Here is a 13,277-nt window from a genome sequence, read left to right as displayed (position 1 = left end):
CTACGAACAAAAAATAACAGCAAACACTTATAAAAATAAAGCTAATAATAACAGCAAATTGGTTCTCACTGTTTTCATGTTAAAAACAAAATGTATTTGATCTTGTTTCAAAAATATGGTTCTAATCTCACTATTCCATAGTATCACAAATGGATGATGCCGTCGGAAAAAAGGTAAATAACACGGGTTCCAACAAAACCAACAAAGTTTAGAAAGTTTAGACTGTGAAATACTCTTTGAAATTTTACCATAATCTATTCGAATTCTGTTGATAATTAGTGACGGATCCGGGCGTTAGGCAATACTCATTTGATTTAACAGTATATATTTAGATCTTTTATCAGTTATATTTTAATTTCCCCCATTTGATCTACTTTACATCAATTTTGAGAAATTAATTAATAAGTCAAAATGGTCACAATATGCATTTGTTATTTCTTTTTTTTAATAGTGCTACGTACATTATAAATAACCTATCTTTGTTATAATAAAATGCCAAACATACCTTCTAAGGCAAAAGCCATAAAATTTGCAAAGTATGATGCATATTGAAATTAACCGGAAGTTTTAAATGTGTGTTACATCAACGTATGCACTGAATACGTGAGCATGTTAATGTATTTCTAACACATTTAAATATATATTGCTATACAAATGAGTATTAGCATAGGTTATATATAATTAATTACCTCTTTTCTAGTAGTATGAACAAATTTAGTTGTTTAAGAATACCAATGGAGTTGATGATTCATTGGTAAAACAAAGTCTTTAAACACTATGAGTTAGGAGAGCTTAGGGGTCTTGGGTCCAAGTCCCATAGACAACAAAAATTAAAAAGAAATTTGTCGTTAAAAATATTATTTAAGAGTCAATTACTGTATAAAAAATTATGGATAATTAACATTAGCATTCATTGTTCTAGAGTTTAATCTTTCAGACTGATCATTAATTGTGCTTGACTTTTTACTTTCAATATATATACTTACATAAAAAAAAAAAAAACTAAAAAGAAGAAGAAATGAAGAAAACACTATAGTTATTATTTTGAACAATTTATTTATGTCCATTCTAAAAGTTGCATCGTGCTTTTAGATGAGGTGTTATGGGTGTGAAAGACCCTCTACGAAACATTTCTACCCCAAACCATTATCATTATAAACAATGTATGCTTAACACTGGTCAAACCATTACTACTCCAAACTATTATGATTATGAACAATGTATGCTTAACACTGGTCAAACCATTACTACCCCAAACCATCATGAATGAACAATGTACGTTTAACACTGGTCAAACCATTGCCACCCCAAACAATCATGAAGTAGGAACAATTATGTTTAACGTCGGTCAAACCATTACTACCAAATATATAGGAGCCAAACAAAGTAAATGCCTCTTTGGGCACTAGTGCAGTAATGAATAAGGGACAACTCTAAATAGTGGCGCCAACTATAAATCTAACTAATCACGATACCCACTCATTTTTATTAAAAAGAGTTTTAATAATAATAATAATAATTGTGTTTTCAGTTAAATCATTATGCGACAGTTAGTGAATGGCCCCTTATACCTGCATAACAATGACGTGACGATTAGTGAATGCCTTCCATAACGCTCATTCTTATAAGTTAAAATCAAATTCAATTAATAAATATAAGTTTTTAAACATAATGCCTTCGATCTAAATGGAATTACCACCTAAAAAGTATTAATTATAGATTAATATAGAAAAATGCATATATATCTAATAAGTATATCTGCCAAAATTCATGAATTCATTTACAATCCTAGATGAATGATCTGAAAGAACGAAAATGAATATGAAGGATAATGCACTTAAAATTTGGTGTGTGTGTAGGGATCATGAATATGACACATAAGCAGGATTCGAACATGTGACCTAAATACTTTTAGGTGAACTTAATTAAGGTATTCACAGTTATAGTCACGGCAGTTTGTACTTCACAAATAACTTTTATTTAGTAGTTTTATATATGGGAGTAATTTAAGCCATTTACTATTAGAAAAATAAATATCCGTTAGTTTTATTGGTTATTTTGTAAGATGACTGATGACATGTACTCTTGAAACAAAACATTAAACTACCACAGTAGAAGAAACAAACCTGTAAGAAATCCAACTGTTGTTTCATCACGAAATCCATGTAGGCGGGAAGATTGTATTTTTGTCTTCTAATCGGTAATGTAAAATAATTAACGACGAAGTCGTTGGTACCCGCACTCACGATAAAGAGTGCATTGTTAACAAGCTCCATTGTTTTCGCAATCCCAAGTTTTGTGGCTAATCTTGTTTTGTACTCTCTGAAATACTCTAATTGTCGTGGCAATGGAATTACGTTCTGGAAAACAACATCGATAACTGAATGCACACTCAATAACACACATGCATACGGTAAACACTTTAACTAAGAATCTATTCTTAAGTTATTTTTGTCTCATTTCCTTTCTTATAAATTAAAATATCTTGAGTCTGAAGAAACTTATTTAGTTTTAGAATAATGGTTATCTTATAGCTACACCATCCCTAACGGCCATCTGCAAAATACTTAGACGGTCGTTTTGACCAAAAGGTAAAATTGTGAAAGTAATCGGTCACAATGGTTGCTTAAACAATATATGGACAATTGTTTGGACCACAGGGTGGTCAAACTCTGAAAATTACTGAAAGACCGTTTGTCCAGATGGCCGTCAGCAGTGGCGGATCCAGGAATTTTTTTTGGGTGGTTCACTACTTTTATATGTTTCAATTTCACCGAGTCGGGTATATAAAATTTCGGGTCGGTTTGAGGTTCGGGTCGGTTCGATGGTTCGGGAAAAGTTCATTACATAATAAAAATACGATAAAATAATAAAAGAGACACCGTCATTAGAAATTAAAAAACACATAATATCAATACAATAGTCTTTATGAATTAAAAAAAATTCTTACCATCATTGCATCATTTTGTCCACTTTCCTTAAACAAGTAACAATGCAAACAATACACTTTATCCGCTTTGACACTATATTCCAACCAATTTCCAAATTCACTAGTGTACCATTCCTCATTAAAGCGTCTTAATTTACCACTAAAATTTGTTAGAGGACAATCATGCACGGTTGGTTGACATGGACCTCTAAGTAGATATGCCCGTCTAATTTCATCTTTTTGACTTGGGTGATAAGATGAAATTGGTTGCCTTTCGGAAGGATCCCATGGTAGATCATCCAAATTTATTTTTAATGGTTTACTACTTGAAGATGATGATCCAAGGTTCGATGGTTCACTTTGATAATATCTCTTCATATTCAAAATACCTACAAATCAACAATTTCAAACTAACAAATTTAAAACTAAGAAACTAATAAAAACTAACAAACTAACAAATTAAAACCAATAATCATTAAGGCTTTATTTGAAATAAATAAAAAAAATAAAGGTATTCACATAAGTTTATTTAGTGAAATAAATAAAAAATAAAGTTACAATTACAAATATCAAAACAAATTTTCACTCAGACAAATCGTCGAACAGGTGGAGGGCATCCCTGGATTCGGGAATCGTCATAACTCATAAGAATTAAGAAGGACTGGGTTGGATCAATATGAATCGGATAACTAGAATACAACACTCTCTTTCAAAAAGATTTTCACAAAGCAAACTACTTTCAATAATCATTTCGAATGGATTAAATAAAATGAATCATACAAGAAGCAAAAAAATACCTAACAGGAGGCGGACGGCGGTGTGCCACTGCCGGACTAGTGAGCAGAGCAAGCAAAAAAAGGTTTTTGTTGGAATTGATTTTTATGGGGGCAAGGATTGGTTCAGGGGTTTGAAACCAGTGACTGATTCAATCAGAGGCGGAGGCGGACGGCGGTGTGCCACTGCCGGAGTGGCTGAGCTGAGCCTGAGGGTGGAGCGGTGGACAGAGGACAGAGGCGGCTGCAGCTGCTGAGGACCATGAGGACACGGATTGGTTCAGGGGTTTGCCTGCTTTGCTTATCAGCTTATGTTATAAAAAACCCTAACAGGACTTAGGGTAACTTAGTAAAAAAAAAAAAAAAAAACTGTTAAAAACGGGAATAGAACCTGCGACCTCCGGGTTACAAAACCCACAAACTACCATCCGGGCAAGCACTTTATATGTTTTTAAGATGGTTCCTGTATAATTTATAGGGTGGTTCCTTTATTATTTTCTATATATAAATACACTATAATTTCGAAACTAGGGTGGTTCCGCGGAACCACCCGTTACTACCGTAGATCCGCCCATGGCCGTCAGACCTTTAACCGGATGACCGTTTGAAACGGTGCGTGATTAGATGTCAGACTGTGTTTGCGCGAATTGTGTTATGTAAGTGAAGGTTCCTGAACGCGGATCGTACACGGGAAATCTCTAACAACGCAGGTGCGGAATCCCTGCGTATATAGGTACGAGTGTAGATATTGTAGAGATTGAATACACGAACAATGAACACGAGCTATAAGGTAAACACGTTATATTGAATAACCAAACCCGTGACAGTAGGTCACTGTTACAGAGAACAAAACGAAACAAAACGTAACACCAAAACCCTAACTCACGTTCTCTGCTGAAACGTTCTATTTAAACACGACAACTTCGCCACTGGCGAAGTTGTCAGTAACCTCGCTAGATCAGCAAGTTCGCCATAGCGAACTTGCTGATAACTTCGCTAGTTTACAAAACAAACCATAAACAAACCATTAACTATATTACAGACTCGATAACAAATACTAGACTATGAACTACTGACAAACATGTACCAACAGACTCCCCCTTGGCAGTAGCTTCATATCTTGATCTCTGAGTCTTGTAATCTTGCACTTTCACGCGTGCGCCCCTTCTCTCACACAAACCGACACTACCCGTTGATATTTCCTAGCTTGATCCTTCCAAGCAGGAATGTAGAAGATCTTCTTGTTGTTCAGCACTTCCAGATCAGCCTGCGATAGATTAACAAGATGCATCGGGTCATAAACCCGAAGTACTTCTTGTTCGTTCTCATCTTCCATAACCGCCTCAGCTGTCTCGCAATCCACATACCACCATTTCAGACTCTTCAATACATCTTGCTCAAACACATATCAATCACGTCGAGTTCCTTTCAATAATATCATTTGGCAGCACATCTTAATCAAACAGCACATCGTCTATCTCTTTCAGTGGATCTATCACATCATCAACACTCTCAACATTTTCAAACACATCCACATCATCACCAACAGCAGACTCCCCCTCAGCTGTGGAAGCCCCAAGAGCTATAGTAGTTCTTGGCAACTCACCACCTGCACCTTCCTGGACGTGGATCGTATACGGGAAATCTCTAACAACGCAGGTGCGGAATCCCTGCGTATATAGATACGAGCGTAGATATTGTATAGATTGAATACACGAACAATGAACACGAGCTATAAGGTAAACACGTTATATTGAATAACCAAACACGTGACAGTAGGTCACTGTTACAGAGAACAAAACGAAACAAAACGTAAAACCAAAACCCTAACTCACGTTCTCTGCTGAAACGTTCTATTTAAACACGACAACTTCGCCACTGGCGAAGTTGTCAGTAACCTCGCTAGATCAGCAAGTTCGCCATAGCTAACACTTGGTTTGACACTAGTAATTCTAATTGGGGTTGACTGAGCAATCTCAAAATCAACAGATTTCTGAACACTTGGATTATAAGTGTAATTATGGTTAAAGGGTGGTGGAACCTCGTGGTATCCGATTCCTGCCCTCTTTGCAGAGGTACTTGGATCACTCACAAGGTGATCAAGGATAGCCGAGGAGTTTCTGAACTGCTCAAGTTTGCGGTTCAGTTCCACCACCTTTACCTGGTGGTCAGCAATCTGTTTATCTCTATCAGCAATCAATTTTGTCTTTTCTTCCAAAACCTCATAACTAAGATCAATAATTTCTATTTTCTCAGCAAGTTTAGTTTTAAGACTTTTAATGTCTTTTTCACAAGCCTTTATCTTAACTTTATAACTGTTTTCTCTTGCTTTAATGAAATGGTGATCTTCTTTAACAGTTTTAAACTCAGCATCTAATTTGACATACTGATCAGTTATATTGGTTAGTTGCTCAGTCAAATTTTCACAATTAGCACAAATAATTTTGGGACATACCTTGGATCTACCATCCTGATCGTTCGCCATGAAAGCAGTTTCTTCTTCATTTGCTTTCTTCTCTCCATCAACCTTCTCAACTTCTACAGCTTCAGTCTCAGCCATGTGTGCTTGTTCACCCAAACCACTTGAGTGTTGGTTCCAGTTGTATTCTCCTGCCTCTCTAGTTAACATGGCATTGATCTCGCGGTTAATTCCAGAGTGTTGGTTAGGCCTAACTTGTCCCCGTTCAACTCTCTCATTCCTACATTCCCTAGCAAAGTGCCCGAACTGTTGACAATTGTAGCACCTTACTTTTGATTTGTCAAATCCAGGCCTACCACCAACAAACTTTCTTCCTGTTTTGTTCATAAAACGTTTTACCCGTCTCACGATCATTGCCATTTGCCATTGCAAATCCATTTCTTCCAAATCGTCAGCATCAATCTGGTCATAATCCTCATCAAGAACGGCAGGGTCCATAATCTTCCCCTGGATATAATTCTCGTATGAAGCAATAAATGAAGCGTAGACTGCAAACTGCTCTTCAGCAGATTTTACACTCATAGGCATCTTGGTGTAATTATTGCTTGTGGGACCAGCTGAATAACCACTTGTAGAGGATTGAGGCTTTGAAGCACTAGATCCTCCAGCAACAAAACATACGTCCCCATTTGAGTTCACAGAAACATTTCCTTCATGTGCAGAGTCAGAACCTGACTCCCCCTTCGAATAAAATGCAGCAGATTCAGGCCTTGAACTTGAGCCTGAGTTAACTTTAGCACCATACATACCAGGGTCTTGTATCTGGTCTGTGGGTGTCTCCTTTCGAACCATATTTAGCTCATACGTTCTGAGCTTGTTCACTGCAGTTTCTAAGTCACAGTTAGGAAAGTCTTTGTCTTCCCTCATTAACACGGTATACATTTCCCACTTCGGTGGGAGAGCATCTAGAAGCTTTTCAACGATCTCCTCCTCTCGATAGGCAATTGAATAGTTGCTAAGCTCTGTCATTAAGTGATAGTATCGGGTGATAATATCATCTAAGGATTCATTCTTCAAATATTTGAAGACGGAGAATTGGGTTTTTAAAAGTTTAATTTTTGAGGCACGTATACCCACGTTCCCCTCGAATCTGTTTTCCAGAGCATCCCAGAGCTCTCTTGCAGAAGTGTACTTTCGGAATGTATGAAGAACTTCTTGAGGTAGTGCCATAGTAATAGCAGCATGGGCCTTACTCTCAGCCTCATACATTTTCTTCTCCTCGTCATCCATCTTACTGTACTTCTTCACCACATCACGTCCTTCGTATTGCATGGTTGGGGGTACATATCCATCCTGCATGCACACCCACATCTTGGCGTCCTGATATTTGATATACTGGATGAACCTGTCCTTCCATGCCACGAAGTCCGTTCCCTTCATCAACCTCGGGGCCTTAGTGGCTGACCCCGCCTCTACCTCCATCTTGACTAAATCTGAGATGTTAATCGCGGACATCCTTGCGAAAACCTGAAAAACCTGAAAAACACAAAAAAATATTAAAACAGCTCAGATGGCGAAGTTAAGAATAACTTCGCTGGAAGTTAACTTCGCTGAACAAGAACTTCGCTGGATCTTAAATTCGCTTGGCTTGGCGAAGTTAAAAATAACTTCGCTTAAAATGGGCGAACTTAGGATGTAAGCGAAGTTGGGTGGTAAGCGAAGTTGGGTGGTAAGCGAAGTTACGGATAACTTCGCTGTGGCGAACTTATGAGGTAAGCGAAGTTGTGGTTAACTTCGCTAATCCTTATATCTTCGCCGAAACCCTAATCTCCAGTGACGGCAACTTCGCCTGAATTCAGCAACTTCGCCCGATGAACGGTAACTTCGCCCGATGAACACGAAGAACAGTTCAGATCTGAAACTCGGATTTTAACGAGAATTTTGAAGGTTTAAAGGCTTAAACACACTGGTAGGTAGCTTGAATGATTAAACACACCAAAAACTCGTCCCGGTAACACCCGAAATTAAACGAAATCTACACCCGCGTGAAATCCCGAACCTCACAATCGAGCCGATGGCTCTGATACCAATTGAAGGTTCCTGAACGCGGATCGTACACGGGAAATCTCTAACAACGCAGGTGCGGAATCCCTGCGTATATAGGTACGAGTGTAGATATTGTAGAGATTGAATACACGAACAATGAACACGAGCTATAAGGTAAACACGTTATATTGAATAACCAAACCCGTGACAGTAGGTCACTGTTACAGAGAACAAAACGAAACAAAACGTAACACCAAAACCCTAACTCACGTTCTCTGCTGAAACGTTCTATTTAAACACGACAACTTCGCCACTGGCGAAGTTGTCAGTAACCTCGCTAGATCAGCAAGTTCGCCATAGCGAACTTGCTGATAACTTCGCTAGTTTACAAAACAAACCATAAACAAACCATTAACTATATTACAGACTCGATAACAAATACTAGACTATGAACTACTGACAAACATGTACCAACAGTAAGTATGGAGAGAGAGGAGAGAGAGAAACGCTTATTGTTGGTGTAAGAGGATCAAATCCGGATCCAGCAGAGGCAAAACTAACACCAGTCATCAAATCGTGAACAGTAAGTGAAGGGTCCAAATACGGAGGGATATTATCCTTAACACCAAGATACCTAGCTACACACATCCAAACCAATAGCATTTGTTAAAAACCAAGAATGCATCATCCAGGACCTACCCTTGCGTACAAGGGTCAGCCGTCTCGTGTGAATTTTTTTTAGTACTATAAAAGTGTAATATTCTCAGCCATTATATAGTGATAGTCAACTGGGAAAATTTCCGACCAATGACATCAACATATGTGACAACTTACCAATCAAATCACTAGCCAGCAGACCATTTGTAAACCTTCCGGTTGGTTTCTTGTTCGGAAAATCTCTCCCATAAGGTGGGAAATTACCTTTGAAAGGAGTCAAAATGAAGTTATTGTTTCCAGGGTCAGAAGTGGAGTCACCAAACACCAAAACAGCAGAAATCTTAGGACCTTGTGTGTGGGCATAGGAGATGAAGATAAGATGAACATGGAGTAAGAAAAATGTAAGTTTCAGAGAAGAAATCAAATGGGAAATTGACATTTTGGAAGGAGATTCAAGGAGAGTAGATATGATGCAACTACTATAAAGAACAGTGGTATAAAGATTGTTAAACTTGCGTGCATACTTATAATATCACGGTCTTCCAAGTTTGGTTGGTTGGTTTGACTATATGTTTGCATATTCACCCTCTAGAATGGTTGTTTAACTTTATATAATATATTATTTTTACTAGCTAATTTATTACGTACACCACCAACCAATATGACATATAGTATAGGATGTATTCAATGGTGTAGACACTAGACAGTACATAAATACACGAACATTAATATGCAACTGGTATTTTACCCGGCGCAAAAATATACGAACATTAATATATAACTGGTGCTTTACCCGACGCTTTGCATCGGGCAGGTCGAATAGTGCGTAGGGGAGGTTGGATTTGTTTATATACCCGTCACTTTGCAGTGGTACATTAGTGTTGGTACGGTTGATTAACATATAAAAAACTAAAGTATTTAAAAAGACATTTATTCGGTCGATGAAACCCGAGCCATAGACATAAAACATTAACAAATTATAATTATAACTATTATTAATAATAAATTACAATAAACATCAACCATCAGACCAAACATCATATTGATTAATCTCCCAAATAATTTATCTAAAATCTAAACAGAAAGCTAGAATTTGTACCATATGTATGCTTCTTTGCCAATGTAGCATGATATGCAGTTAGATGCTTGTATAGATCATCTGAACATTATCTGGCTTTAAATTTCTAAATATCAACTACTTTTATGGAAATATCACATAAAATAACTGTTTCCTTTTAAGGGGTGTTACTCAAAACAATCTTGTTTCTACAAATAGGTATAGATAAGTACTAGCGAAGCTTGGATGAAAATGCTGAGGGGCGGACGAAGATACGTATATAAAAAACTATAAACGAAGGGACCGAACTTAAATTTTCGGACGAAAATTGATAAATTTACAATGCTAAGCAAAAATCAGAGGGGGCCGCCCCTGACTCCAAAGAAGCTTTGTCGATGTAGATAGGAGTGGCAACTTTGAAGCTGACTCAAACGCGACACAAATATAATCAAGTTTTTGTTTAATATATCGAAGTAGCGTAAAAAACGGCCAGTTTTCGGGTTATACTATTTTATTAGATTGGTCATGTTCGGATTGAAGTGTTAAACGCGCTTGGTTAAATGGGTAGACCCTAACCTATTGAAGTAAACAAGTCAACCTAATTACCCTTCTATGGCATTGCAGCCTTTTAATTTTTTTATTATTTTTATTTTTTACAAACCACCAACCCGTTAAATTAGCATGTTTACAACTTGATCACTACCCATCAATCTGATTGACTCGTTTAGATAAATGGGTTAAACACACCATCTTCTGGTTACATGACTTTAAGTATGTACGAGTTAGGTTGATGTTTTATATATAATAACAACTAGGATTCAGGCACCCGCGTTGCGGGGGAACATGAACTTGTGCTAGTCAACAACAGGGGACTTTCTAATAGGTCAAGGAAGTTACGAAGCAATCAAACGTTAAAGTAGGTTGAGCTAGATAACCCAAACCAAATTGCTAATAAACTGAATATTTTGGTGGCTAATTTGATCATTTTTCAGGTTAAGCCATAAGCAAGTAATATTCCTTAGCATTTTTTATTTTTGTGTATGTATTCGGACTTCAAATAACCTTTAAATACAAATATATAACTGGATTTCAAATCCTAAAATTTGTTGACTATTCTTTTGTCCACTTTATTTTTTAAGTTTATGAATTTTTGATGGCACACCACTACCACAAAACCCCGTTGCCACCGTAACCGTCAGCACCTCACAATGACCTACCTTCACCTATCTGTGGCAGCTCGTTTTCTGGCAGTGAAAATCATACCCACCACCGACTCCTCTTGTAGCTCGGATAGTCGGATCTCCATTCCCCACCTCCGTCCCAAATTTAGATTCAACGTCCACGTGTTTACCACCACCATACATCCAGATTGTTTGTTTCCGATGATGAAAATTAACCAATATTGGTTATGTACAAACGCCGTAAAACACATCTGGACCACCACCGCCATCTAGGGTTTCTAAATAGAACCCGGCAGCGTAAACCTACCGGATCACCACTGCCACCTAGGGTTTCCAAATGGAAACCGGCAGCAGTAGATTTGCCATAGGTTAGCCGGAAAACACAACCGCCACCTAGGATTTCTGGATAGATGTAACATCCGTATTACGAGATTACTAAATAAAAGAAAATTATTGTTTCGTGTGTGTCGCTCGTTTAATTGTGTGCGTATTTATATTGGATAAGGATTGGGATTGGTGAAGGAAGTGGGTGGTGGGGTCCATAGCCCTCTATATAAGGCCATTTCCCCATCCCTTCACCATTTCTTCCCAAAACACACACACACACACTCCCTAGAACACACACATACTCTCTCAAGACCCAAATCCGAATCCAGGCTAAAGTAAGGAAGATCTTGGTGATCAAGTGTCTTCAAACAACAAGAACACGTCCAGATCCTCGTATTGTCCGGATCTGAACTCGAACCCAAAGCAAAAGGTAGGTTTCGGTTTAAATGGTTAAGTTTTATGGTTAGAATCGGCATGCAAACAGATATAATGGTAGATCGGTTGTGAAATGTAAGAAAAATATAAACTTGGTAAGTTATGACCTCTTGGGTGCACTTTAAGGTAAAAAGGTGGCATTTGGACTATGAGAGATATGGGTTCAGGATCAGGGTGCATGGGGTTAGAATGTGTCGAAAATTGGGAAAGAGTAAAAAATCAGGTCCTGAGGAAGAGTTACGAAGTAAAATGACTTTAAAATGGTAAAAAACGAAGAAAGGAAGGCATTTCGCTTCGCTCAGCCATGAGAAGCGAAACAGGCATTTCGCTTCGCTCAGCCATGAGAAGCGAAACAGGTATTTTGCTTCGCTCAGCCTTGAGAAGCGAAACAGGTTATGCGAAGCGAAACTCTATGCGAAATTCTTCCAATGCGAAATTGTTTAAGTTGTTATTAAAATGTGACCCGATTAATTTTCGGATGCGTTTTTGTTAAAGGACTGTTAATAAAAATAAAATTTTTCCGAGCTGACCTGGCAGCTCAACCCCGGCCCAGGGGCTCTGCCCCTTGGACCCTGCTAGGGGCTGCCGCCCCTAGACCCCGCTGCCAGGGGCGCTGCCCCGGACCCCCGTTAGTTGAGGGTCTCATTCACCTAGATGTAAGAAGCAGATGTGATAGATAATTGATACCCGTGCCTTGTTATACAGTTAGCCGTGCGCAGCTAAGGAATGGCATTACACTTAACTTAGAGAGAAACAGGACCCAGGTGAGTTTCTAGCCCTATTTTTGCGTTATGTTTTGGGGCTGTGTGCATACTCAATGTGATTAGTTAATACTGTTACCTTAACTGGTAAGTGTACACCGCATGAATGTTTATAAAAATACCTAATTAGTATAGAAAGAGTTAAACGTATATGTGAAGAGGTATATGAGAATAGATACAACTAATGAAAGGATGGTAAGTATGAGGTGTATAATGTATGGATGATATGTATAGTTTAATATATAAAGGGTTGTATACCCTAATAATATATGCGAAGAATGAAAGGAATAATATATGCGAAGAATGAAAGGGTTGCATACCCTAATAATATATGCGAAGAATGACATGGTTGCAGACCCTAATAATATCTGCGAAGGTTATAGGGCGAAAGGCTCTTTAAAACGTAGAACGATATGTACGTATGAAATAACTAAAGTAAGAAAGAAGTATGAATGTATGGAAGTAAGAATGTAAGAGCGAATGTAATATGTGTCTTCGGATATATATATATATATAAATGTGTAAGAATGAGAATGAGATGTATGTTACCTGCTTAACTAGAACTCACTCAGCGTAGCTGACTTTTAGTATGCACGCAGGTAAATAGATTGAAGGAGCTGGTTTGAGGATGGCACGTTGCAGGGATTGGAAGACTGGCATCTGGGAAAGGACTGTCATGAATTAGTATGATA

The 13,277-nt window shown here is 37.9% G+C and overlaps 1 pseudogene across 1 annotated transcript; it reads right to left on the bottom strand.

Moving 5' to 3' along the window:
• Positions 1 to 2,126: 2,126 nt before the first annotated feature.
• On the bottom strand, positions 2,127 to 9,465 carry LOC143609521 (GDSL esterase/lipase At5g45960 pseudogene; annotated as a pseudogene). The gene is made up of 3 exons (XR_013149435.1): positions 9,002 to 9,465; positions 8,675 to 8,805; positions 2,127 to 2,360 (listed from the first exon to the last, which is right to left on the bottom strand). The product of XR_013149435.1 is annotated as a GDSL esterase/lipase At5g45960 pseudogene (transcript).
• Positions 9,466 to 13,277: the final 3,812 nt, after the last annotated feature.

The sequence above is a fragment of the Bidens hawaiensis genome, unplaced genomic scaffold, assembly GCF_021521415.1.
Source record: "Bidens hawaiensis isolate Kalapana, Puna unplaced genomic scaffold, B.hawaiensis_p1.1 tig00419823_1, whole genome shotgun sequence".
NCBI classification, from domain to species: Eukaryota; Viridiplantae; Streptophyta; class Magnoliopsida; order Asterales; family Asteraceae; genus Bidens; species Bidens hawaiensis.
The sequence above is the reverse complement of the archived record's forward strand: the minus strand, read 5'-3'. Positions and strand labels throughout refer to the sequence as shown.